This window comes from Thamnophis sirtalis, unplaced genomic scaffold, assembly GCF_051295495.1.
Source record: "Thamnophis sirtalis isolate CommonGarterSnake01/CBP01778 unplaced genomic scaffold, rThaSir2_p1.2 scaffold_10, whole genome shotgun sequence".
NCBI classification, from domain to species: Eukaryota; Metazoa; Chordata; class Lepidosauria; order Squamata; family Natricidae; genus Thamnophis; species Thamnophis sirtalis.
In genome coordinates, this window is record NW_028261390.1 from 20,885,420 (window position 1) to 20,908,835 (window position 23,416).

The 23,416-nt window shown below is 38.3% G+C and overlaps 1 protein-coding gene across 1 annotated transcript in view; it reads left to right on the forward strand.

Annotated features, from left to right (window-relative positions):
- Positions 1-1,367: 1,367 nt before the first annotated feature.
- Positions 1,368-23,416, forward strand: part of TET2 (tet methylcytosine dioxygenase 2) — an 86,095-nt gene continuing 64,046 nt past the window's right edge. The window contains exon 1 of the mRNA XM_087724174.1: positions 1,368-1,454. The gene's annotated coding sequence lies outside the window, so the exon portion shown is untranslated. The remainder of the gene's footprint in view (positions 1,455-23,416) is intronic.

A 23,416-nucleotide genomic window follows, 5' to 3' on the forward strand; every position in this document is an offset into this window, starting at 1 on the left:
AGGTTTGATAGACAATAAAAAAGCAAACCATAGAAGCATTCTAATATTAAAACACTGGAACTTTTTATGGATCATTTGGACCGAAATCTATGACTTCATTTTCTTTATCTTCTTAAAAGTTGTAATCGACTGTATGTTACGGCTAAGAAATTGTTAATAATAACTTGCAGTTCTAAACAAGGACCGCTGGCAACAGGATCTCCAAACGCTTTATACCCCTTTTGCCAGCTTGTCATTCTCTGCACCGACTTGTACTTTCTGCTCAATGAAAGACAATAGTTAAGCGTCTCCCCCGCCCGCGTCCCCGTCTATTTTTCCGGGTTTTATAATATGAAATCCGCCAAAATGCATTCATGCGGGGTTTCCGATTAAACTGTTTTGGAAATAAAGTTTTGCGAGGGGGTATCCTTTCCATACAGGGGTAGTGGGGGCGGGGGAGAAGGAGGGGAATGTATAGAGATTAGGGATGTGGCACAAAAGGACGCGCGTGCCATTCAACCGGGCGCAGCTAAGTCACAAGGAACTACGCTAAGCGAGACCTCGTCAACTTCGGGGAAGTTCCGAGGCAACCTTTGAAAAGGACCCCTAGTTCTCCCGGAGACTCTCGCCACCAATGAGCGCCGAGTATGGAAATTGAGGGGCGGGGCTTGCGAGTGGGATGACGCTCGGCAGCGAGCCATTGTGAAAGCTTCCTTCGGCTTAAAGGGAGCGAGGATGCGTGTTCCACCCCCCCCCCCGCGCACCCCTCCCGCCCACCAGGAAACAACATCTGTTAGGAATGACAGCTCCTTGTTTTGAGCCCTTTGTTTGCAAGTGTCTCCCGTTGCTGAAGGCTCACTCAGCACTCGTTGTCGGGGAACGGTCTCCTCTCTGGCCGCATCTCCCTTTCCCAAGCTATTTCTCCTCCCCTAAACTTTGCAAACTCCGCAGCTTTAAGGCAACCTACACAGACACACACACAGAGAGAGAGAGACACTCAACAACACTAGAGAATCTACTGTGCACCCTAACCCTGGACGGGACAAGTGTGTGAAATAATCCCCATCCCCATAAAAAGATTTCCCGGGAAATAGTTCTTGGATTTCTCTGGGCAAGCCCATCAGAAGGGGCTCTCCCCCCCCTGCCCTCCCCAAAGGGGACAGTAGCGGGGGCCGGCCTTTCGCCCGCCCCGGAGCCGGGAGACGCGGCGGATCGTCCCCTTCCACCTCTCCCCCTCCTCTCCCCGGTGGGTCTTTGGAACTCGTTCGCATGGCAGTCACGTCCGGCAGTGGGAGCGTCGCTGGGGCTTCATCGAGTGATGAGAGAACAGACGTCAAAACGGCCTTATGAATATTGATGCGGAGGCAAGGCTGCTTTCGTAAAGGAGCAGAAGGAAGCAAGATGGCTGCCCTTTAGGATTGGATCGACAGATTGCTTTGGCTGGAGTCGGCGAGGCGGAGGGACTGTCGAAGGAGGTCAGAACCCTTCCCGCGTCCTTTCTTTCTCTCCCTCCTTCTTCCTTTCTCTTTCCCCCTCCCTCATTCACCCTGCCTTCTCCTGCCTTTCCCTTCTCTGCGTTCTCCGTCGAGCTTTGTGGCATGACTTAAAGACTGTTTTTTCTTGGAGGGGAGGGGAGAAATGGGGAAAGCCCCCCACTCAACTCTCCGAGCCTGCAGTACTAAGTACAAAGGTGGTGGTGGGGCGACGAGAGAAGGGAAAATTATAGGTGTCAAATAGGAACATGGCTGTCAAGTAGGGTTTTTTTTAAGCGAAGGTTTAAAAGAGGTTCCTCGCTCGCTCGCGCGTTTCTCTTCCCCCTTTTTCTCTCCGCGTCGCCGTCGCCTGGAGAACTTTGCTACTGAGCTCCTGCAACCCCGGAGGGGTGGCTGGTTATTCCCCTCCGTTTCCAGCGAAGTCACGCTTGTCATTTTGAGAAAGTTCCTGCTTTTATTTAAGTTGCGCTTCTCCTCCCTTTCTTTCTGCCTTCTCTCTCTTCCTCCGCCCTTTAAATATATGCTTCCCGTTCACACACGTGCGGACCTCTCCATCGCTTTGGCTTTATTCTGGAAAGCGTCTCCTAAGTGGGGGTGTGTGGGAGCACTTTGGATGGGAGCTTAAAAGAAACCGGGGAGGGGACGACGACGGGACGAGGGCACAGAAATCAATGGCTGGGTGAGCTGGACAAAACTTTTCAGCATTTATCGGGGTTTTTTTTCTTTTTAAAAGTGGCGGGTGGGCGAACTCTGTTTAGAGAAGTCTCTTGAGCTTTCTGTTTGCTGGGGCAGAAAGCGGGTGGGCTGGCGAATTTAATATTATTTGGTTAATCTTTGGTGAGATGATTATTATTATTATTATTATCATCATCATTATTATTATCATTATTATTATATATGCAAGCGTTTCTCCTGGGTTTGTATTTTTCATGACTGCACCTTCATTTTGGTTTACCAGTGAGTGACAAGCAGACACAAAGACAGGCGCAATGCAAGGGGGGGGGGGGTGGCCGAAGGGAAGAAAAGAGAGAGATTTGTGGAGTTTTGAGGACTAGATAGAAGGTCAGCGCGCTTGAAGACACTGAGGTGCCATCCGAGGAGAGAAGAGAATTGGAAAGAATTGGAAACATTAAGGTCGTTCCCCCTTCCCCCATTGAACAGTATCGTCCCCATTATCTATATTAGGGCTATTATATTTTGTCATAATAACTGCTGGCCTGTTTTCCGCGTGGGCTCCAGAAAAACACAGAAACACGCATCCCTCAAAAATGATGGCCCCGTGACAAGCTCATAAATAATATTGGCAAGGAATGCTCCATTCAAAATGCTTCATTTTAACACTGGGAAAAAGAAAAAGAAATCCCAGCCACCTCTTCAGTGATACTTTGGATGTGTAATGGAAGCCTTTATAACATTGTTTCCAACCGAGCTAAGTTTCCCCCAAAGCTAATTTATGTGCAGGTCAGCTTTGTGAAGAGAAGGGAAAAAATGTGGATTCAGCTCTCTATCATGGGTACAGTATTCTTTCTGTGACTGTTTATGGGGGTTAGAGATAAGGAAGGAAGGGAGCGAGCTGAGCCGAGGCTTACAGACACATTCACTCTTAATGATCTCATTTGGAGTGTTTCCTCCCTCCCCTCCCACAGTGAGCATATGCAGATGCAAAAGCTGATACTACAACATGGCAAGTGATGTAAGAGAGAGATTTGCTTCATATTTTTTAAAATGGAGACAAATCTCTCCATTTAGAGAAAGGCAGGGCTGTTGTTTGTCAGCTAATGAGGCCATTGTATTTGCATTTTAATAGCCAGCTAACATTGGAAAGGGGGTGGGAAGACAGAATAGTGGGTAGCTTGTAAATTCATTTGCTTAATTGAATGTGTATTTTGTGATGGCACGCTCAGTGAAGAAGGGGACATTACAGGGCTTATTTGTTAAACAAATTCAGCAGATAGATGTTAATGGTCAAGGATCACAAAAAGTCTCAGTTATAGGGGGTGATAAAAAGCATAGACATTCACCTCACCAGATATCCCCAAAAAAAACATTGCATGCTGCAAGTCACCTTTCCCAATTTTGCCATCCTTCTTGAAGTTAACAAGCTGCAGACTTTTTAGAGTGCATCCTGAATGGCTGAGATAAAACCGCTTGGGTTGTTTCAGTTACAGTACACTTGGCCATTATTCTGTGAATTTAAGAATTAGCATTTCCCCTTCTTTCTCAAAACCGGCAATAGAAGTTGCTAGATTTATTGAAATATGTCAATTATAGATAGGTGTCAATACTTTTATTTTGAAGAAAGCTATTGATGGCCCCTTGGTACACCTAGCTTCTTTATCCATGACTGAATTGATCATAAGGCTGTTAAATGTATGTACCAAGCTTTTATGAAACTTAACTATTAAAATCTTTAAATATTTGGATCTTGAATGCTTCTGCCCACATACTGCCTTTTTTAGTTAGAAAGTCCAGCACAAGATCATACTTGAAAACTCAGTATATACACAATAATCCTGTGCGTTACAATATAGTTCATGTCCTCAATTACTGTTGTAGATTTCACATGCATGGATGCATAGTCTGGATAGTAGTACCAATACACATGTAGTAAAATAAGTAACTAATTACTTTCTGCTCACCATGTTCTCTGCTTTAACCTAAAGTTAAACTAACGGGAACCAACGTCCAATCTGAGATCTCAGGTTAATGGGGTTCAGGCAGAACATGCTCATCAATTCTTAGTTGCTTTTTCATGCTTATTTCCTCCCAAGCTTCCTCTAAATGTTCCTCGTGTTTCTTTTGAGGTTTAGCGCAATTGGTGGTTGTTTTCCATTGATTGACAGAATTAGAAGAGCCTCTGTAATCTTAAGAGAATGTTATTTTTTCTTAATTTGGAGATAACTTTTTGTTGCCTTTCCGCCAAAGCTAATAATTGATGGCATCCTTGAAAACTTCCCCTCCCTCAAACGCTTTTAATTTTCAATTAGCACCTTGGGACTATCTACATGGCCCTTGGCTGTTCAGAAATAGACAGATGTGTTCCATCTGAAATGGTTGAGTCTAGTGTTCCTGAAGTTCCAAACAATATGAAAAGTAGTTATAAGCCTCAATACAGTTAAGTGTATAGAGTAAATATCAAATATATTTCCTGCTTATCACAGAATGCCATTGAAAATATTTCTTTAGAGGAAAGGGCTTTATCATGGTATGAAGCATCTTACAGAGTTTTTGAGGATATTTAATTTACAATATGTTTTACAGGGGGAGAAAGTATGTGTGTTGGGGGAAGGAAGGAATGTATTACTTCTTTGAAAATATTAATATTTTTTCAGTAGGTAGGTTAAAAATAGTGATCTTTTTTCACCAAGCATAAGATAACTGCACTGTTTTTGTTCAAGAACAAAATGAAACTACGCATTAGTGACTTGATCTTCTGGCCACAAATGTTGCATTTCATGAACTATTATTGTGAACAATAATTTTAACATTGGTAATAATGACATAAGCATATTCTAGCTGCAGTCAGTGAGGCTTTCTTTTGAATTTTTATCTAACCTGAAGCTGACACCATCCAAATTAATTGGAAAATTCAGAATATCTATACAACATGGTTTTGCCAAATAAATGTGCTTTGGGCTTACTGATATTATTCACTCACGCAATCACCTACTCACTCACTCATTCATTCATTCACTTCTATTAGATTTATAGCCCACATATTGTTCAGGAAATCTTCCATTTTCTTCACAGCAACAACAATCCCATGAGGTAAACTCAATTGTAAATGACTGACTCAAAATCATGCAATGAGCTGCCGGGAGTCGGGTCTCCCTAGTTCTTGTCCAACACCTTAACTCCTACCCTGTAATAGCTTTATTGTTGTTGTCAAAAACATTTTTACCACTAAGATTCCATTGAAAACAATGATTACACATTGCATTAAAAAGACCTCTTAAAATTCTCGTCTTATTCAGTTGTGTGTTCTATTGAATAAAATGAATGCTTCAAAGTGCACAAACTGTACAACTTGATTAAAGTTTATCTTTACCGCATATCTAGCTTTTAATTTCTGACCACAGTCCTTTTCTACTTTATAATTACAGAGTCTTCATGAGGTTACTTTATTCAGAATTACTTCTGAAAGTCTGAGTAATTGTTGTGTTGGCATAAATACTATAGAAGAAATATAAACTTAATAGGTTCCTGCTTGAAATTCAAATAGGCATAAGAAGTTGTTGAAATTAATGTTGGCAAAAGGTTTTATACCAAATATTATTGCTCTTATTTTATGGAGAATTTTCATACGGCAACCATATTCAGAATTCAGCAAGAACAGCTTTGCAACCTTATTCTTTTGCAAACAAATCTCTATATGCAATTAATGCAGAGGTGGGTTGCTCCAGGTTCGGCCCAGATTGACCGAACCAGTAGTGGCGGCAGTGGGAGGCTTCACCCACCCGCCCGGACACTTCTGTGCATGTGCGAGCACAAGTGAACCAGTAGTACTGGGATTTGAAACCCACCTCTGAATTAATAGATATGTTGACTAGCCTGTTCCTTATGGTTTAGCTATTATTAAATATTTTACTTTCTTTAAACTCTGAAAAATAACCCAAGAACATAAAGATATCAAACCACACATGTTTTATAGTTGTGATGATCTTGTAATAATCTTGGACAGATGAGCTTAAGCTTTATTAAGTATTTTTTAATCCATTACGTCCATGAAAATTCCAATCCCGGCAAGACCATAGAGATTCTTGATATTTATTTCATGTATATTTTATTTTTCTGCTAAAAATCTATGTTCAAGTATGTTACATTCTTAACCTTCATGTTACATCCAAATGTGGAATACATAGGTGGGAATGGGCCCTGGAATTGGAAAATTATATTACTCCATGAAAGTAAGTATATTGAAGAGTCGTGGTGGCATAGTGATTAGAATGCAGTATTGTAGGCTAACTCTGCCCCCACTGCCAGGAGTTTGATCCTGAGCGTCTCAAGGTTGACTCAGCTTTTCATCCTTCACAGGTTGGTAAAATGGGGACCCCAATTGTTGAGGGCATTATGCTGACTCTGTAAACTGTTTAAAGAGGGATGTAAAGCACTTTGAAGTGGTATATAAGTCTAAGTGCTATTGTCATACCAACTGCTATATTACCCCTACCATTAAATATATACCATTATATTGAACAATATATCACTACTTTCAAATCTTGTTGAAATTGAGTGACAAAATACTGTAAATTGCTCAAAACTAACTGCCAAATATTCTTTGGCCTATCAAAAATTAGTAGTAATGTTTTTGTGAGTGAAGATAGCCTAGTTTTACTATATCTGTAATTACTCTAGATGACCTCACTCAGCTGCTACAGCTTCAGCAATTTTCCCCCCAGGATTTCCTTTGTTATAGCATAGCTTTCTCACTTTAATATGGGCTATTACTGGCCAATTCTAAGTTACAGCATTTCCATCTGTATATTTACATAATCATAGAAAGGGTCATAGAGGCCCTGAAGGCCATCCCTCTGGTTAATTCAAAAATCCCAATTAAAGCTTTACAATAGATGGCTGTCCAACTTCAGTTTAAATGCACCCGGTGAAATGAATGCTTCTTTTCCAGGTGGCCTGTTCAGCTGTCTGACTTTTATGTTATTAGGAAGGTTTTCATCTCATCGAAGTGTAATTTTATTTCCTATATAAAATTATATTCCTTGTCCTCCAGTCTGGGATAATAGAGAATAATTTATGACCATCTGTGTATCTCTTTAATATATTTGAATAGTGCTATCATATCTCTACTCTGTGTCTTTCTCTTGGTTTTTAAAATACTTTTGAGTCATTTTAGGTGGTCAGTTTTAAAAAGACTTGATAAACTATCTAAGAAACATGAGGTTATGGTCACAAATTAATTCATCTTAGAAGATAAAATTATTGATTTATTTCTGTTTCCTGATTGCTGCAAAGGCATTTTGCCAATTCTTAGTGCTGTGACATCATTCAAAAAGGCAATTTGCTTGACATGCTGCTTCTGAAACGCAGTGGGATGCATTATGAATCATAAAAAATTGACTGCAGTCTGAATCAGAAATACAATAATCATATGACTAGATAGAAACTAAAAAGGATTTTTGCATATGTATATCTACTGTTTCTAAGACTGGCAGGTAACAGCACATATACAGTATTTTACTTGACCTATAGAAACTTAGTTCAGATTTTTTAAATGGTGCTGATATTACTGATTCTATGTTGTGTATTGTACAGAATTGAAAAGTATCTTCTCTGCATTGGAGCTCAGATGTTATTTTCCATTTCCAGAACTTATAGTAGCTGCCTGAATGATAAGCACCAGCATCTGTCAGTCCTGATCTATATTAGTTACTAAGAATTTGAAATATTAAAGAAGGGCTATCCAATTTGATTCTTCCTTTTATACACGAATGAACCTATGAACTATGGCCTTAGGCAAACTACTTTCTATTGAGCTCCAGATTCTTTTATTATACAGAAAGCTACTTGATAATGAATTAGATCGTTAGGAATATCCAGTATAGTATTAGGTGGCTACGGTTATCTACCACTGATGGATAGAGATTTATATAAACAAGAGACTCTCCTATCCTGGTATATCAAGATATAATTTGCAAAGTTCTGCAAAACCAGAACTTTCTATTCTATTAAGTTTCTTCATTATCATACACTTTTGATTAGGTAACATAAACAGTTTTCCTTTAGGTTATCTCATTGTAGTAATCCTGTAGCAGCTGAACAGTTGTGAAATAACTGAATTTGTATGACGTAGAAAATATGGACTATAGAACTTGATACCCAATGGATCTTCTGCACATCTTTATAGAATCACAAGACTGATGGCCTCTTTTACAATACTTGTAATATCTCACTGCCCATCTTTGAATGAATCTCCATTAGAAGGAAATTAAGTCTTGCTTTTCAGCAGATGGTGGCCTGAAAAGTATTAATACATTGATTAGGTGTCTTAACAGAGTGTATGCCTTTTGTGTGTCTATATTATGATTATTTCAGTAATAATACAGAAGTAATGTATATTATACAGTACTTTGCCATTGGTGTAATTACAACTGAGGTAACCGTTTTCTTCATTTGCCTGAGGTATTTAAGGAAACTATAATATACGAGAATTGGGATATTTAGGTGATATTTAGGTCTAATACAATATATTGGAGAGGGATATTTAGGTCTAATACAGGGGTGTCAAACTTGTGTCGTGACGGCAGCGTCACATGAGCTAACAGGACTTCCCCCACCTTCGCTAAACCAGGCAAGGGCACGTGATGTAACTGACCCACGGGCCGTGAGTTTGACACCTCTGTTCTAGTATAATACATTAGAGAGTAAGTTGCCAAGCAGGCTGCAAAATATGGACGAAAGGCATTGTGGCTACAGCTATATATAATTATTCTCTTGAATGTATTCTTTTATCCCATATTGATATGGACTAGAGTAGTTTTCAGACTCTTTTTGATTGAACTTTGAAGACTTTGGTGTGAATCTTGAGCAGAAAGCATACTTTGAAATTTCATTTTTCAATGACATTAAATAAAGAGTGGTTAATAATATACAGAGTTTTGGTAGAAGTGGTAGATTAGTAATCATCCTATTTCCATGCCTATATTTTCCATGCTTTACAGGTAACTCCCAAAACATCTTATGTTGGAAGGGAACAGAACTCATTGAAAATATGTGTGTAGTCAATGGTTTAGTTGAACTGGAACGTGGAAAATATACAGGCAGCATATATGGGAAATAAATATAAATCATTTGTTATATGAGCCCTTCTCCAGAATACTGAACCTGAAAACACCTAAGTGTGGAAAAGAAAAGTAGGAATCTTCAGACATTTAGTTTCACAGCGGTGGAAAAAAAAATACAGGTAATCCTCGAATTACAGTGATTCATTTAGAGACCAAGGTTACGACTGCACTGAAAAAGTGACATAACTTTCACACTCACCACCATTGCAGCATCCGCATGGTCACATGATCAAAATTTGGGCACTTGGCAAGTGGCCTGTGTTTATGACAACTGCACTATCCTGGGATCATGCGATCCCTATTTGTAATCTTCCCAGCCAGCTTCCAACATGCAAAACCAATGATTCATTTAACAATTGCAATGATTAGCTCAGCAGTTGTGATAAAAGAAGATTGCAAAATGGGACAAAAACTGCCTTGCTTAACAATGGAAATCTAGGCTCAGTTGTGGTTGAGTCTTGACAATCTGTAAGGAATAGTGGCTTTAAACAACAACAAAATATTCCCACGAGGAATTACCCTGGTTCATAACGAAGTTTATTGAATGCAAACATTCCCAAATAAATATAAACTCTACAGCTGAATCTGAATGTTCTTCAATTGGTGAAGTCCTACTGTAGACATCTGTTGGAACAACTTGGTGCTTGGAAAAATAAAACTTTATTCTGATTTTAATTATTGGGGAGTTGGATCTATTGAATTCAACTGCTAATTAATTACCCTGCCCATGTTTTATGCCTGACTCACAGGAGAGAGCTTTTAGTCTCACTAGATCCAAAGTTTTGCTATCATATATGTACTCAGTATAATGTGTATACAAACACACTTTCTTTAATATAACATCAGCAAAGAAGAAACCAAAATGTTAATCAAAATTATCTACAGTATATAAGATTTTCTCTCACATGTATGTATGTAGTTCACATAAAATTTTATGCAACAATTTAAATAAAGTCTGACTTTATTTATTATAATTCCCCATATACAATCTGTGGTAATAAACAGCATGTATTTAAATTGTACATAAAGTAACATTACAGTAGGTCTTCAATCCACGGAATAACTGGCCCATAAATTTATCTTTCCACATTGACGAACTAATCTTTTGGTAAGTGAGTAAAGAATCCATTTCTATTGTCCATTAATAAATTTCCATGCAGGAGAAATACCAGAAAGAGCTCAAAAGGATATGAATGTCCAAAAATATTAAATCTCATATCAAAGTTAAAATAACACATATAATGACATTGAAGTTAGCAATTTTAGCTCTTGCAAATTCATATTTTAATGAAAAAGTATTTCATCTACTCCTTTTTTGCTCAACTCAATGGTATACTGTAAGTTGAATTTTAAAAAGAATATTCCTTTCCTCTTAATATACTTCACTGGTGATTTCCAGAAGAGTTGTGATTTTTTTCTAATGTTGCTGCCTGCCATTTATTGTAGTAATTACATTTGCTTAGTATATTTTCTGTAAAAAATTTCTGTTGCTGTAGAGATTAATCTTTTGGATTGTTAAAATGAGAATGAGAATTCAGTCAGACATAGATTGAGTGGAAATTTTTAATATCTTATTCCAGACAATAAAAGAATATTGTTCAGTTAGGAAATTGGCTGGCAACTTTTTAGCTTTAAATCCATTAAATGGCTTGGGACATAGTACAAATAGTTCTTTTAAAACTCCACCCCAGATGTTGGAGGGGGAAAACTTCGGATGTTGGAGAGGAAAGATGTAGGTGCTTTCTCTTTTCTCAGTCCAGAACTCAGAAGGGTATATAAGAAAACATACCAAACTAATTTTTAAAAATCCTTTAGGCTATTTTTGTTGTTGAGTATAAACATTGCTATGTTATTCTAAACAAGAACATTTCTATGATGAAGTAAGGGCATAGGGTTGTAGCAGGTCACTTCAACAAACGATCCAAATTTGTGGTGTCAAATGTATGCAGTGAGGCAGATCACATTCCAAATATGTACACATATTTTCATAAATGAATTCATATTTAATCTATCTGTATCATACTAACATGAACCCATAATGCTGATTTAGCAACTTGCATAAATCACTTTAACTGTATAATTGTCCAAAGAAAATGAACTTGCATCAATATTAGCACATTCTAAACTATTCTCCCATCATTTCTTTGGGCTGGAGAGATAGTATGCCTTAGTTAGAGGTTTTATATTTCCATCTTCACAAACTGCTACTATATCAATCTACATATCAATCTACATATCCCCAAACAAAAGTACAGTGAAAATAAAAGGAAATTGCCCACAAGGTTACTTCAGTGAGATTAGATTGAGGGTAATAAAAGAGCAATAATCAAACAGCATCTTTAATTTTTAATTTTAAACTCTCAAAATAAATTCCAGGCTTTTGTTTCAAACAATAATTTTGACTCCCACCACCCAACCTAAATGCACAGGTAAACCCTTGCATGTTTTTGTTAAGCTTTTTTATCTATTCTGGTACTAAATATATCTGTATTTTATTCTGTCTTCATATAACCCTTTTAGTAATCATTGAAGTTCGGTACTCAGTTTGGTCTTGTTTCAGAGTGAGGACAGCAAAACTAGTATTGTAAATGTCTGTCGTGCTTCCAGAATTCAAATACGTTCCATGATTGACCTTCCTGTAAAAAAAAAAAAAGTAAGATGTATTGCCTCTGTTCTACCATGGACGGAGTATTTGTTTTTCCCTATTCAGCATTTCTTCAGATCCAGGCAGAGTAAAGACACCACGTGGACTTTGCGCACATGGCTACTACACTGTTTACAAACACCCTCCCAGAATCCTTAAGACCTGTGTGTAATAGCCAAGCAGGCGCAACGTATCACTAGTTAACAGCATTACTCTGCACAAGTTCCACAGTTTCTACTATATTGTTCGCTACTGCACACAACAACCACATATTTAATGCAGGCTGGATGATATATTCATGCGGGATGGGGAAGTTGGCTTCCCTTTTTTTAAAAAAAAAACCTTGTTTTGGTGACGCCCGGCTCTGTAGCGTACAATAAGGTCATCTGTGGTGAGCCAAAAATAGAAGCGTCACTACTTGACAGCGAACTGGGCAGTGCAAGCTAGAGATTGTGTGTCATAGTGAATAAATATTCATTTCGGCTTGTCAAAAAGGCTAATAAAAAGTCTGCAGTTACAAACACATATAAGTCAAGATAAATAAGTTCTGGTTCGGGGGATTGTAAAAAGTGTGGCACAATCCAATCAGCATATATTATTAACCAGAGCTACAATATATTTGGATGCTGTAAATCAAGCGAACAGAATTTATATTGGAAAGGGGGAAGGTAATCTAAGCTATGTCTTATTAAAAAGCCTGTATTATTATTATTATTGTTGTTTTTATTATTATTATTTTGAGATTCTCTTTAGCTAGAACCGTTAGTGCATTAAGGCCAGTAAGATGGACAGGATACTACCAATTCACAGTTATTAAACCAGAGAGTGCTTTCTGCTGTTTAAACAGCAAGGCACAAATTATAATAATTTTGAACCAATTTGCCATACATGTTTTATGTGGCTGGCCCAGAGAGCAATTAGTATCAACCATAATGAAATGACATAAATTCTCAAAAACCCTCCTTCTTTTAGCGGGACTTGATTTTGAAACAATATGCCAAAAGTAATAGTTTTAATTGTTCTTTAAAGTATTTATTTAAACAAACATAGGTATGTAATAAATTTTGCAATATCTTATTATATTTTCTGCACTTTAAGTACCTTTATTGAATCATCACTGTTTTAAAAAATCCCTTTTATACTCTTGTTATCCATAACACATGCTCACTGTTGCTCTGTGAGTGAAATGGGCAGTCTTTAAATGTGATATATAAATAAATAAATTACTGCAGACTTCAAGTAGCTTATAAATTCAAAGGTCCAGTCTTTGACTTGGCTTAATATGAAAGCTATAGATTTTCCTTGTTCCAGATTTAAATAGTCTAAATCAGGGAGCACTAACCTCTGGGCCATGGCCCACTCCCAAGTGGCCAGATAAGCAGGGGTGGATTCCGGATTCTTTTACTGCCAGTTAGCTCAGGGACGCACTTTGGGTGCACAGGTGCATGCTTGATGCGTGCTGTGAGCACATGGGCAGTAGTGAAAAAATTGCTTCTGCGCATGTGTAGAAGCAAAAAACAAGATGGAGCCACCAATAGAACTGGTTCAGAAGTGTGGGCGGCTGAATAACTACCTATTCGGCTGAATCAGTCCGAACCAGTAGGAACCCACATCTGCACATAAATAACGGGCTGGCGTGCGTGCGCGCCCCCCCCCCCACAGCTCAACTTGAGCAAATAGGTTCAGTTCCCCTCTCCTCTCCACCAGCCAGGCTGCTAAGCTGCAAAAATTGGGGACCATTGGTATAAATTACTCAGGATCAGTAGATTTAATTTGGATGGATGGATGGATGGATGGATGGAGAGATAGAATTAATAAGGATGCCCAATAGATAGATAGATTTTTACTAAACCATTGGTAGACCTGTGGAACAATTGAAATAAAATAATCCTAATGATAATCTCACTAATCTATTATAAATGGTGTATATGTAAATTTTAATCAGATGTTGAAAATACTTCCATTTAGTAAACAGAATACAAGAAAAGAAAAAAGGTAATGGCTAATATTTGAGTTGCTTTAAAAATTAGGCTTCCTTTTGTTGCTGTATCTGTTAAAGAAATTTTGCCAAGTTTGTTTGCCATTAATACAATATTTGTACAGATTATTTGGTTTTTAAATAGTTATTTTTTTCTTAAAAGGTGAGATTTAACAATGGACCATTTGTATGTACAACAAACTGACTATAATTAGCTACATTAAAATTGACCAGAAATAGTTAAATATTTTCTATATTATTTGCTAAATAAGGCTGAATGTTTTTCCTTGGATTAATTTTTTTTCTATAAATGCAAATTGTTTTTAAAAGTTAATTGTAATGGAAGAAAGCAGAGACCTTAGCCTTTCCTTGAACTTAGGGACATTTTAGAATTAGAAATAAAGTTAAATTGTTTTTAAGACAGATTTTTGACAGCATCTTATCAGCTATAACAAGAGAACTCACTGACCTCAAAAGAACCTCACATTATTCTATATGACAAAGACAGCTTAAAGGCATAAACTATGTCAGTGCCAGAGTACCTCCAGAGCTAGAGCTACAGGTCATTTTGTCATTTCACAACGTGGTCGTCGCGCACACATGGTTATAATGTTTACAAACATGATCCCAGAATTCCTGAGGGTGGTTATGTAACAGCCAGCAAGTACAGTATCAGACTGACTAAATGACCTGGATCGCAGATGTCGGTGTAGCGTAGTCTCAGCGAAACCGTTGGATGACAGGAAAAAAAGCAGAGCCTGGGAAAAACTGCACATTAGATATACCTGAGCGGGCAACATTCCTTTTGCAGCTATTTTCGGAGTCGTGAGCAAAAGCATCAGGAATATAGAAAAAATGCAATGATATATTCTCTGTATTGTACTGTAAGCTTTTGTGATTTAGAATATACTGTGAACATTATAGCAGCAAGGTGTCTTCCTCAAGGATCTTCTTAGTTATTAAAATGTATTTGACATTTAAATTGTATTTTAAAAAGAAAGACTGGAAGAACTGCTTGCAAATGCAAATATTTGTCCAAGCGGTGAGTTATGTAAAGGACTTCATCTGCAACAGGTTTGCTCTGTGCGCAGAATGCTGAATATTGTGAAAGATCATATGTAGTTATTAAAAGTCTCACTGGAAACCACACAGTATTTACACAACCTGTAGTAATAATGAAGCCAGTGGGTGCTAATCAACTCATTTGCCATATGTTAAGATTCCATACATGCTGTGAAAATCCTAAAAGTTTGTGAATGCCATGCTAATCATAGGAAAAGCTGGTCTGTTGTATTTATAAATATAGTCATAACAGTTATTTTCAGGGATATATTTTTCTGTTCTTATAGCATATTAAAAACAATCTGTTGCCATAATATATTTTTGTTTTCACTCCTGGAATCAATTTTAGGTTTTCAGTGTTATTTTTGCAGCAACATAATTCATATTATTTTCTGCCATTTCTAAATTGTAAAAGTAAACATTAGAGATGTTCTGTAGTTCACCACAGATGTAACCTTAAACCTTAGTGTTTTAATTAATATTGATTTTCAGAGACAAGTATTAGCTATTATGGTATTAGATCATGGGTGGGCTGCTGGGGGTTTGCGGGGGTTCAAGAGAACCTCTAGCTAAGATTCTGTGTAGTTTGAAGAACCCCCAAATCCCACTCCTGGCTGGCCCTGCCCACCCCGCTCTTCCCAGGAGTCCCCACGCAGGCCATTTTGGATGAAGGCAAGTGTAGGGCGCACATGGAGGCTTGGGGAGGGTGTAAAATGGACCTACCAGAAGTTTCAGAAGGCCAGAAACGGGCCCGTTTCTGGCCTCCAGAGGGCCTCCATAGCCTGGGGAGCCTGTTTTCGCCCTCCTGGAGGCTTGAAGAAAGGGCAAAAATACCCACACAGAGACACACACACTGTGGCGTAGGAGGCCAATTAGGCCATGCACACCATGGCCACACCCATCCAGCAGCCAGCTAGAGAACTCCTTGCTAAAATTTTTGAAGCCCACCCTTGTGATTAAAAATAATGCCGAGGGAAGCATAAATGACTAATGCAAACGTTGCCCCACCATGGCTTATCATACGTTGAGTGAACAACCATCATTGATATTAATCAAATATATAAGCTGAATATGACTGTGTGGGATCCTTTAGAGAGCAAAAGGGATGCACATACACACTCATTCAGAAACCAAGGAGCAACTTATGAAACAGCTGTGAATGCTTTTAAAAAGGCATGGCTGCTTTATTAATTTGAAGAAATGTTCTTTGTCTAGACTTTTGCCTTTGGCAAAATACCCTTTTCAAAGGATTTGCAAGCCCTGGTGTTGAACCATTAATTAATCCAGCATCCATATAGTATCTCATTGAAAGTGTGTGTAAAGCATTATTATATGATGTTTTGTTAGGAATGTGGTATACTTACACATTAATTTAGAAGTTCTGAAGGTAGAATGTCATTGATACCATGAATGAATTTAATCATTATAGCTTAGCGTTCACAGATTGTAGATGGTTTGCAATTCTGTTACATCCTTGTATCTCATTTTAGTTGCTTCAGAGTATATATTGAAGGAAAATCAGCAACTCACTCTTACTTTAAATGGGAACATTCAGAAACAGAATAAAATGTTATGAGGTAAAGTTGGTACCTTTGTTATCAAAAGTTTATGAAATTGTATATTACACTGGAAAAGTTCAAGGACAAAATCAATGATAAGTTCAGGACATGAAATATTATTGTCATTTTCCATGCTTTTTAATGTTTCTATTATATCTTTCCTTTCCCCACTGAACCTCCTTGAGTTCAGTGTCCCTACATATATACAGTGCAAACTTTGGAGATGAATCTCTGCTGATCACATTAGATTATTTGCTAAAGTCACTTGACTGTTTCAACTGTTGTTTCATATGAATGAGGTAACCAATGGTGTATACATTGCTGACATCCCATGGTATTTATCTATTTTTAAATGCTATGAGCCCTGCTTCAAAGGACTATATTTTAAAGCATTAATTCACTATCATAATCAAATAGTTTTGAAGATAGGTACAACAATACAAAGTCCCTTAAGATTCAGGAGGAGAATAATAAAGGCAAAATCCTTTGCACAGAATTAAATGTTTGAAGGCTGTAATTGTGAACCTTGAAGGAAGCTTCACTGAGCTTAATGAGACTTATTTCTGGCTAGACATGTAACACTGGAAGTATTTTACATCATTCTTCTGACCTCAAGAGCCTTTGAAGTAATGTACTATTTTAAAACAACATAGCTGCAACTCAGTAAACAGAAAACAAAACAATTACTATCTCAGTAAAAGCAGAATACTAAAATCCATCAACTGTGCAGTAATATAATGCAACTTTTTTACCCTATAAAATTCAGTGCAAATAGAATCATCTGTTATTCTTTTCACAGTCAAGCTGCTATAATAAAAGGAACTCTGTAAATTTAGAATAATTATGGCCAAGTGTCACTGATATACAATTTATTGTTTTTGAGGAAAGGTATAATTTTCCAGGTTTGGATTTTTTTTTGTAGCATCAAAACATATTTGCAAGCTTTTCTATATACTTTTGTAGTTAACAGATTTTGCTTAGTATATATAATGAATTCAACTCTTTTTTCCTTGTTTTGCTGTTTTAGTAAATCAATATTTCCAAAGAGGCAGTGTTTAAAATGATATTCAGCATTTCAACAATTTCAGCAATTTTGGTGAAGATATAAATTGTCTCTAAAAATCATAAAAAGATTTAAAAGTTATGCTATTTAGGGACACACGTAGGCCCAATTTTTTATAAGCAGCAGATGCAAGATGTCTATTTGTGTGTGTGTTTTATTGAGTCACTTGAGATTGAAAGTGGGGGTTTTAAATTTGAATATTACATTGGAAAGCGATTCACTTTAAGCATAAAAATAGACTGGTAAGAGAAGGGTATTTCTGTATGTAGGCTTTTATTTATTCAGTATGTGCAAGAAAATGTCAAGGACATACATTTTATACCCAGTCTGATATCTTCTTCATTGTTTGAAAGTGTTGAGTAGCATCGTAGTGCATCTGTAATGAAATAATTAATTTTTCTGGGGATTCTACCCCTTATATTAGCCTACCAGGAAATACTTCAGAGAATGTAAAGTATGGCTAGTGTATCAGGGCTGACAAGGATCAAATTACAATAACTTGACATAGCAGTCTATCCCCTTGCTCCCATGTAGAAATGATCCATATTTTTGGAAGTAGTATCTAGTAGTAGTAATCTACTAAATACAAGTTAGGGGACATAGGCAATATTCAGGGATACTATAATTAGCCTATTCTCTTACCACAGACTTTTACTGCTATTTTTTTTAAATTATTGAAAGTAAGGGCAGACAAGCTTTCTTTTTTCAAAGTCAAATACAGCTTTTTAGATTTGCAAAAAGCAATTGCTGCGTGTGTCAGCTTAGATTAATGACTCAGAATAAATACAGATGCTCTCATGGGTTTGTCATCTAAACAGCAAAAAGGAAGAAAGAAATCTTGTCCAGCAGGTTTAGCAAAGCCACACCTTAAGCTTGAATGATCTGTCCTGTCCTTTTGCTGTAACAGAAGTGAGTTTCAGGTATTGAAAGATTACGTTTAGAAGCCAATTTTATACAACAATTATTTTTCTGTAGAAAAGGTATCATTGAACAGAACTGAAGACATGCTAGAAGGCTTTGGAGGATGGCTTTTCATACAAGGACTGCTGAGTTCCTGAACTATAAATAAAAGCACTGCCTTTAGACAGATGATATTTCAGTAGTTAGAAACTAGAAGTCTGGGATATAAACCTGAAAGTTCAGATTATGAAGGTTTTGCCTAGACCTTCTGCAATAGTCCTTGAATATTTCTGACTTTTTGAAAAGAACATCTAGACTTAGATAACCTTGTTCCAGAGAAATGGGAAAATGGACTGATGGACTGAAAATATAAAAGCAGAATCCTTTTCATGGACTTTGATTTCTGAGGTCTGGAGCATAAAATTTCCTAGAATTGTAGGAAAAGATGCACAGCATCCTTAAATAATCAAAAAGGATGAAATGTCAAGAATAAAATTGCCATATTTTAAACAGAAAAAAACCCTCAATCAATAATACAAACAGTTGCTACATAAGTAAGGCAGATCATTGAGAAACGGTTTGAAATTTGTCCACTTGAGTGCTTAAATCAGCTCTGGGAATATAAAAGATGTGATTATTAAAGGTATTGTGCAAAGGTCTACTACATTCTTACATTTCTAAAGAGTTGAAACAAGTTCCAGGAAATTGCAGCAGACGTCAAAAATATTCAAGAAAGATATTCTTGCATGCACTCCTTTGTTTCCCATTTTAATATTTCATGAACATGTGATATTATTTTAAAGCCAGCAGGGATGGACTTGCAAAGTTTAATATTTAAAGCAGATGGCTGCTTTAATAAGATGGTTGCTATAGGAACTGCACTCTGAATGCAGTGGTTAGTATAATGACTGTCTCCTTTCTAAATAGCTGAAATGCTCTTGAAGTAAACACTTGGAGTAGTAGCATAAGATGGAATATAATGGTAATATGGTCATGTGTGTGGTCTCTTAATTTTAAGTGGGATGCACTTGAACTGGACCCTTGATATTTCTGAGCTTTGCTCAGGTTTTCCTTGACTCTACATAGAATGAGAGTGAAGATATATTCTAAAAATAGCTCCGTTCAGCTGCTGCTGTATGATATGGTAACTGGGATAATTCTGCATACATACTATTCAGGGAGAGAAAGGAAAGGAGACAGCAGTGCATCAGAACCTCCTGTTCAAAGGTGGTATTCAGCAGTTTCTGATCAGTTCAGCAGAAATTTTAAGTAGTCTGTAGAACCAGTAAATACCACCTCTCACTGGCCCTGCCCCCATATATTCTCTGCCTCCCGAGTCACAGCTGATCGGGAGGAAATGGGGATTTTGCAGTTACCATCCCCTGGGGTGGGGAGGGGATGGAGATTGTACAGTATCCTTCCCCTGCTACACCCACCAAACCATGGCCACCAAGCCACGCCCACAGAACCAGTAGTAAATATTTCTGAATCCCACCACTGTTCTTGTATTTTTATGATTAAAAAATACAGAACCGGTTACAACTCGATGTGAGAAGCTCTTGTTCAGGAAGAAGTTACTAGTCAATACCTGAAATCTTCACTTAAATCTTCATTGACAACACTAAGGGAAAGAAGCTGAGTAACTTTTGGCTGAAGTGAAGTACTGGGACTGAGATAGTCTGGATCCAAAAGACTGAGCTTAAAATGAGGAAATGTCTTCGTGATAAGCAATAATTTGGTTCAGTAGTGCTTATTAAAATAATGGTAATCTTTACAGCAAACATTGTGGTTTTTTTCTGCCTTTGAATTCGTCTTGATTCCAGGTGACTGCCTGGACCAGTTTTCTTGGCAAGATTTTGGAAGTGGTTTTCCCTTGCCTTCTTCCTAGGGCTGAGAAAGGGAGTGAGTGACTGGTTTAGGATCACCCAACTTTCTTTGTGCCTAAGGCAGGACTAGAACCTAAAGTCTTTCAGTTTCTAGTTGATGCCTTAAAGCTGTGATGGCAAACCTATGGCACACATGCCTTAAGTGGCACGCAGCGCCCTCTCTGTGGGCATGCGAGCCATCACCCCAGTTCAGCTCCATCGTGCATGTGTACGTGCCTCCTGCCGGCAAGGTAGTCTTCAAGTCCCTGCTGCGCACATGTGCGGGCAGAGCGCATGGCGGAAGGTGGCTGCAGGGGAGCGAGGGAGCCGTGTGTGCATGTGCAGGGGGGAAGAGTGTGTGTAGGATGTGTGCCATGCACACATTGCATTTGGGGGGGTTGGGCATGTGCATTTATGTGTGCGTGCATGCTTTAACCATCACTGCCTTTAAAATTCCTATATCAAACTAATTCTCCAATATTTACTTCAGTTTAAAAAAAATGCCTTACTCTGGGCACTGTACCCGTGCTCTACAGGTAGTCCTTGACTTAAAACCATAACCACTCAAAGTTATGATGCTGCTGAAAAAAGGGACTTATGATTGGTCCTCACGCAACCATTGCAGAACCCCCATGGTCACATGATCAAAATTGGTGTGCTTGGCAACCAGAATGTATTTACAAGGGTTGCAGCATGCTTGGAAAGCTGGCTTCCAACAAGCAAAGTCAATGAAGCTGGATTCAGGTAATGACTGCATGATTCATTTAATAAGCCAGTGTTTTGCTTAAGAATTGTGACAAAAGGTCATAAAATTAAGTATAACTCACTTACCAAGCACCTTACTTAATGTCAGAAATTCTGGTCCCAATTGTCATAAACTGAGAATTACTTGTGGTAAAGCTGGACCAATAAAATGAAAAAATAAGGAGATGTGCCCCCTACCTCTAAAAACAACAACAATAACAACAAAAGCCCACACCTTAACTCATACAAAACAATTAAACAGCTTTTCAACATCCTTCTTTAATATCCTTACACTTGGCACCATATCTGGGGGTAGGTACAGAGGGCTGGTGTTGCAAAAATGAAGGTATACTTTATCACTAGATTGCACTGTTTAAATTGAGTTTAAATTGAACCTGAAGTGCAACTATTCAGAAATAGGTAGTCCCTCAAATAATCAAGCATTATGCTATAAAAGACTTTATATGTAATAGCCATCATCTTGAATTTCATTCAGAAGGCTAATGGCAACCAATGGAGCTCAAAGTGTAACATTGGTTTGCTGGGATATGCTTATTATTGCACCACCGCATTCTGGACCAGCTATGGTTTCCTAGTGATTTTTCAGGACAGCCTAAAGCAGGGGTGTCGAACTCCATTTCATTGAGGGCCACATCAGGGTTGTCTTTGACCTGACCACACTTGGCCAGTGTGGGCGTGGCCAGCTCAACGTCACTCATATTGGCCCCTGTGATGGCCAAATACTCTGTCAGTGAAGACGGGCTCCCGAGTTCCATTTTCGACTGTGACAATCTCCTGCAACCCTCTGTCATGGCCTTCCCAAGCTCCATTTTCACTGGCAGAGGCATTGCAGGCTGCTCTTTTGCTGTTTCCAGGGTACTCCCGCAAGCAAGAACTAAGCACCCGCAGACTGGATCCAGCCTGCAGGCCTTGAGTTTGACACTCCACCCTAAAGTATAGCACATTGCTGTAGTCCATGCTTATAGTGATAGAGCAGTGACTGTCCAAAGAGCTTCTGATCCAGGAATGGGCACAATTGGCATGCCAGAGGGATCTGTAGAAAGGGTCATATGACCGCAACTGCCCAAATGTGTTCTTGAATGTGGAGATGCATCTCCTATCCAGACTTGCACAACCTCTATACAATAGAAGTATGTAGTACGCATACAAATCGCACAGGGTTAAGTTGTATAATTGGCTATCATCAATATATCACTGATACCAGGCTCTAGATGAGCTCCTCAGCAGATTCAAGTAGTTATTGAACAGGGGGGGGGGGAGTATTGAACCTGCAGTACTCCAAAGATGAGAGTTTGTAGACTTGACTATGTTTTCATTCACAGTACCATATTTTTTGGACTATGAGACACACCGGTGTATAAGATGCACCAAGATTTCAAAAAGGTAAGTAAGAAAAAAACGTTTTTGCCTTCCCTCAAGGCAAAAACGCCCCTGTTTATCTTGCCCCAGCCCTGCTGAAGCCTGCAGAGAGCTGCTGGGGGCTGAGGGAAGGCAAAAAAGCCTCTGTTTTTTTTTAAAAAAACAGCCCATCCCCCCTGCTTTTAGCAAAAATGGGATGCAGGGGTGGGGCTTCAGGAGGTATAAAATGGCTGTATTTGGTGTATAAGACGCACCAACATTTCCATGCTCTTTTACGGGAGGGAGGTCCGTCTTATACTCCAAAAATACGGTAATTTAATTTGACTGTGAAAAAAGAAAGCTTGTCTGTTCTTACTTTCAATAATTTTTAAAAAATAGCGGTAAAAGTCTGTGGTAAGAGAATAGACTAATTATAGTATCCCTTGTAACCACATGTGATGTGTTGAGCCTCCTTTGGCTAATGTGGCTTTCTCACTTTGCACTCTGGTGGAACTCTGGTGGTGTCTTGATCTTTAAATTAAAGCAGTGGTCATCACCACTTTTGACAAACTTCTGTCTCATGAGAAGGGATTCTTTCCTCTCCCTCCAGATTCAGACCCGTTAACCATCATTTTAGCTTCACAGCCTGAATATTGTAATGAAAACTCTGTGTAGGCAATTCACAATTATGCTCAGAGGCATAAAACCCATTCTGTTCATGAAGCAGTCAAGATCCTGGCAGTATTAACACATTTTCATAAGAGAAATTAACAGGTACTCCTTGACTTACAACAGTTTATGTAGTGACAGTTCAAAGTTGCAATAGCACTGAAAAAAGTGACTTATGACTGTCACTCAGAGTTTACCTTATGGCCTTTGCAGCATCCCCTGATCATGGATCAAAATTCAGATACTTGGCAACTGGTTCCTATTTATGATGGTTGCCATGTCCCAGAGTCATGTGATCAGCT